Source organism: Durio zibethinus, chromosome 20 (assembly GCF_047325235.1).
Source record: "Durio zibethinus cultivar Kanyao isolate XHJ-2024 chromosome 20, ASM4732523v1, whole genome shotgun sequence".
Classification (NCBI taxonomy): domain Eukaryota; kingdom Viridiplantae; phylum Streptophyta; class Magnoliopsida; order Malvales; family Malvaceae; genus Durio; species Durio zibethinus.
Genome location: NC_143181.1, coordinates 1,441,705 through 1,447,704, shown reverse-complemented (window position 1 = coordinate 1,447,704; position 6,000 = coordinate 1,441,705).

Below are 6,000 nucleotides of genomic sequence, written 5' to 3'. Positions count from 1 at the left end.
TGGGAGTGGGGATTTTTGGAATGTGTTTGTATTGGTCTTTATGAAATTTTTCAAAATGAGGGAAATTTGAGCTTGGGTAAGTTAGTTGCATCATGGAGATTTGTGGTAAAGGTTGGGTGAAAGTTTGGGTGGAATCTGGTTTTTGTGTGGGTTGATTTGAGTAGGTTTGAGGGTGTGGTTTGCCTTTCTTAGGATGGATGACATAATAGTCAAACTTTCCTGATGGTTCACCAAAGAGATCAACTTCAGGGTCTCTATTTTTATATATTTCTTTGAGTTTTTGCTAGGAAGAGTTTTTCTTCTTTTGCTTCTTTGAAATATCATCATCATCATCCAGGAAGCTTGTATCTGCATCTATCTGGCATTCTTTGCATTGACAATTTATGTCCCAATAGCAATGTCCTTCTGGAGATCTATATGCATACACGGGACATCCATTGGACTGAAAGTGTGTGATTGGAACATCAAGGAGATCAGCATGACATCTTTGCATCATAAATTGGGTTGAAAAGTTGTTGGAGGAGGAACATCCTTTCCTTTGCTGTGATCAAATTCAATTGTGACAGTACCATCCTGATTTGTCTTGTAGGTTGGATCAAAGTGTTCATTTGGTTCATCTTGTTTTCAAATCTTTTGATAACTTGTCGTCCACGTTTTTGGGAGAAGGGTGGTAAATTTTTCATTAGAAATCTACTTTGGAATATGAACATTTTTAGGAGTTCTGTCTGCTGTTTCCATTTTAACAAAAACTGCATCACTGGAGTGTGAAAGAGGCAAGTTAATGGCATGATCTTGAACTCTATATGCCATCTGATAGTGAAGGGTTGCCTGGAGGCCTTTCATTTCTGTGCTTACGATCTGGACTTAAACTTTTAAAGCATCTAACAGGGTTGGATCATGAAGAGACATTATAATTTGAGAAGATTGTGAAGAAGACAGTTCCTGCATTGAGTGTCATCTCGATGATTCTGAGGACTGCATGCTTGTAATCTTTAAATCTGGTGTCCAATAAGGCCATTCTGGTACAGACAAGAATTCTATTTCTACCATGGAAGGTTAAGGCGATTCTGATAGCACCAACGTGAATGTGAGTGTATCCTTGTTCTGACCACTGGTGAGGAAATTCTTCTGGGATCTGAGGAGTAACAAAGTGCTATTGAGGTCCTGCTGAAAGAATACATTGATCAAAGTTTGTGGCTTGAACATATTCTTTTGAAGCTGGATATTTGGGTTTTAAAAGAGTTTTTAAAGATCTAGTAAGAGAAGGGGAAGAGTTTAAAAAAACTGTGTAAAAATTTACAAGAGGTAGAACTGTTTGTTAGGTTTTCTTTTCTTCTGAAATGTAATCTACTTCATATAAGAACTTAAGCTTAGAAGAGGAAAACTTTTAAGTACAGGAGATAGATGAGAGGACAAACTAAAAGAAGACTGGAAGAAGAAGGTTGAGAACTAGAGTTGTTAAGAGTGGATAGATCTATGAAAATAAGACTCTCTTTTGGCTTTTCTTTTTCTAATTTCAATAATCAAAACTTTAGAAACATGCTTTCCTTCTCGCTATCTTGGCAAGTTGCAAGCTCTGATACCATTTCTATACACAACAGCAGGTAGTACGGCCAAGGCTCTGACAACTGACACGACTTCAATTTTGGGCTCTCCGAGTGGTAGAGTCCTGACAATACTATCTAGTACTATGACAACAGCGTGTAGATTGATCAAACTTGACAAGATAATACCAACTATAAGCTTTTCATAGATCAGACATATAACCAAGGTATTCTAGTCGATGTTCAAGACTCTGGCGTCTTCTTGGTTTTAACGTCGAACGGGGGGCCTGACTTTTATGGAGATATGTCTTTCACTATAGTAACTTACTATTAGTATTATCTTGGCATGGTATGACTTTTCTTTAGTTAAAAAAAAGGGATCAATGATCTGTTTAACAGAGTAATAAGAATTTCTGATATAGAGGATCCATAATAATATTGCAACTGCAGAGCATACTTAACTTGTATCACTACAAACTTTGAATAGTTTGAAGAGAAGTTATGAAGCTAAAAGATGTAACTATGGAAAAAAAAAGATGGAAGCACCAAAAGAGAAGAGAGGTTTTTAGCCAAACATATTTTATAAAGGAAGGTTTTGTTACAAAGGATTTTTTATTTTCTTCGATTCTTGTTGGATGATTACTTTCTAGAGAAGTAACATTCTATTTATACATGGAAAAAGTAAAGGAATAGTAGCCTAATAAGATAAGACTAGGACAAAGCAATTTTACAAGTGGCTTAGGATAAAGCTAAAGGATGGTGAGTCATAACTAAGGTACAATGACTCATAACTATGGTACAAAGGTTTATTATTATAGTATAGTGACTCATCACTTATGGTACGGTGACTCATCACTATGACTTGACTAAGGCATAAAGTTGATAAAGACTTGACATAAGGTTGTTTTGATGTGAAGGCATCGTTATAAACTTTTATGGAGTCTTTTAGAGCATCACGCATAATTATACAATATTGGACTGGAATAGGGAATCTTCTATCTGGAAGCACCATGAGTGTCATCATTTGAGAGAACGTTGAGTGTGTTCTGGAGAGAGATTGAGGTGTGAATTATCTACGTCTGGTGTGAAATCATAACCGATGTTGACTAACCATTGATCTTGATCAAAATCATCAAGTGGGTATTGAGAATCTTGCCATTCCATTTGTGGGATAACTTTAAGAGGCTTCCAGTAAGGATTCCATTCTACTGGACCTGCATGGTCAAGTTCAAATTTGGTAGTTTCAGAAAGAGATTCTATCCAAGCACCATCAAGACGGGTTTCATAAATCTTTTTATCAATTTTGAGCTGATAAGTGTATTTTGAATGATAGTTTCCCCATGGAACTTCATCTTAGAGCTCTGACCAATTTTGCTTGGGAAACTTGTGATTCATTTCACAAATTTGTCTCTGAAATTCAATGTATTCAACTGGGTGATCAAACTGAAAATCAAATAACGAATATCTTTGAGAGCTGTAAATTGCTGCATAGGGGAAACACTGGGGGTCTTTTGTCAAACAACTACAATATCTGTGAAAGATTAAAACAATATGAGGATCAGGAAGAACTTTTGTATATCTCTCATAGGTTTCAATCCATTAGATCCAAATAGGAATGGGTCTAAACCAGGTGAAAAAAAACTTAAGATGTTGGTGACTGGGGTCCAACTAGTGTTTGGTAGGGTTGATGGTTGACTGCTAAAAAAGGTGAAGAAAGGTTTTGAGCTTTGGAAAGGGGAATTCTATAGCAATATAGTAAAGGTGACAAAGGTACCACATAAAACAAACTGTTTCTTTTGGGAAACAAAGAGGTTCAGGAAATTTAAAGGGATGGATAAAGGGATAATCTGGGTGTATACCAAGATATTGAAAAGAGGTGTTTCCAAACTTTCTGAGTGTTTTGGACTGATATTTGAGCAAGAGGTGTGAGGTTTTTTGGTCAAGGGTTTGAGTGGCAAGAAATCTGGGTAACTCTGGAGGAAGATTTTCTACGGGAAGGTTAAGAAATTCATCAAGTAGATCGAATTCATCAGGTAGATCAAATTCATCATCAAGGTGAGGTTTCTGAGAAGAGGGGAAAAGAGGGTTATTTGAGGAAGAGGCTTGTGAAGAAAAAGGTGTTAGGTACATCATGGAAATGACTGGAATAACCTGTAAGGTGTTTGAAAGAGGTTTCGAAAGAGGTCTTGTGAGCATGTCTGGGATGAGGTTGTCTTTGCCTTTTATATGTGCGATGGTGAAGGAGTACTATGAAAACCACTATGATAGCCTGAGTAACTGTGCATTTGGCATTTTTTTCTTTTTAAAATTGAGCATCTGATCAAAGACTGACATATCTAATTTCACGAGAAAGTGAAATCCAATGAGGTAAAATTCAAATCTTTGGATACCATACTTTACAGTTAAAATCTCTTTTAGTGTAGAGCGATAATAGAGTTTCGAATCTTTGAATTTTCCACTTTCGTAACCATAGATTTGTCTGGTGTGAAGATGTTATAACTCGAAGTTGCTTGTTGTTGTTGTTGTTTCTGACGAAACTGATTTTGAAGGTCTGCAAGTTGAATCTTTAGACTCTTCATTTCTTTATCTCGTTCAGTGAAAGCATAAGTGAATCTAGTGTTGGTTTTAGTCATGTATCTGAGTTCTTGATCAAGTGTGATTATCCTTGACTGAATTTCAAGAATAACATTTTACAGATTGATAAGGCTCTGATCAAAGTGTTGACTGACTTGGTCCAACTTATGTTCGATTCTGTATAGGTATGAATTCTACTAGAGAGAATTTTTAGTCTACCAGTTTAAAACTGCTTCAGCATGAGAAACACTTTTTTGGTTTCCATATTCATCTCTGTTAGTGGGAGTGAGGATTTTTAGAATGTGTTTGTATTGGTCTTTATGAAATTCTTCAAAATGAGGGAAATTTGAGCTTGGGTAAGTTGGTTGCATCATGGAGATTTATGGTAAAGATGTGGGTAAAGGTTGGGTGGAAGTTTGGGTGGAATCTGGTTTTTGTGTGGGTTGATTTGAGTAGGTTTGAGGGTGTGGTTTGCCTTTCTTAGGATAGATGACATAATAGTCAAACTTTCCTGAGGGTTTACCAAGGAGATCAACTTCAGGGTCTCCATTTTCATATCTTTCTTTAAGCTTTTGCTGGGAAGACTTTTTTTTCTTTTGCTTCTTTGGAATGTCATCATCATCATCATCCAGAAAGCTTGTATCTGCATCTATCTAGCATTCTTTACATTGACAATTTATGTCCCAATAGCAGTGTCCTTCTGGAGATCTATATGCATACACGGGATTTCCATTGGACTGAAAGTTTGTGACTGGAACATCAAAGAGATCAACATGACATCTTTGCATCATAAATTGGGTTAGAAAGATTGTTGGAAGAGGAACATCATTTCCTTTGCTATGATCAAATTCAATTGTGATAGTACCATCCTGATTTATCTTGTAGATTGGATCAAAGTGTTCAAGTGGTTCATCTTGTTTCCAAATCTTTTGATAACTTATCGTCCACGTCTTTGGGAAAAGGGTGGCAAGTTCTTCATTGGAAATCTACTTTGGAATATGAACATGTTTAGGAGTTCTATCTGCTGTTTTCATTTTAACAAAAACTGCATCACTGGAGTGTGAAAAAGACAAGTTAATGGCATGATTTTGAACTCTATATGCCATCTGATAGTGAAGGGTTGCCTGGAGGCCTTTCATTTCTGTGCCTACAATTTGGACTTGAACTTTTAAAACATCTAACAGGGTTGGATCATGAAGAGACATATTATAATTTGAGAAGACTGTGAAGAAGACAGTTCTTGTATTGAGTGTCGTCTCGACGATTCCAAAGACTGCATGCATGTAATCTTTAAATCTAGTGTCCAATAAGGCCATTCTGGTACAGACAAGAATTTCATTTCTACCATAGAAGGTTAAGGCGATTTTGATAACACCAAAGTGAATGTGAGTGTATCCTTGTTCTGACCACTGGTGAGGAAATTCTTCTGGGATCTGAAGAGTAACAAAGTCTCTTGAGGTCCTGCTGAAAGAATACATTGATCAAAGTTTGTGGCTTGAACATACTCTTTTGGAGCTGGATATTTGGATTTTAAAAGAGTTCTTAAAGATCTAGTAAGAGAAGGGGAGGAGTTTGATAAAGTTGTATAAGGATTTACAAGAGGTAGAACTGTTTGTTGGGTTTTCTTTTCTTCTGGAATGTAATCTACTTCATATAAGAACTTAAGCTTAGAAGAGGAGGACTTTTTAAGTACAGGAGATGGAGGAGAGGACAAACTAAAAGAAGATCTGGAAAAAGAAAGTTGAGAACTAGAAGTGCTAAGAATGGATAGATCCATGAAAATAAGACTCTCTTTTGGCTTTTCCTTTTCCAATTTCAATAATCAAAACTTTAGAAACATGACTTTCTTCTCACTATCTTGGCAAGCTGCAAGCTCTGATAC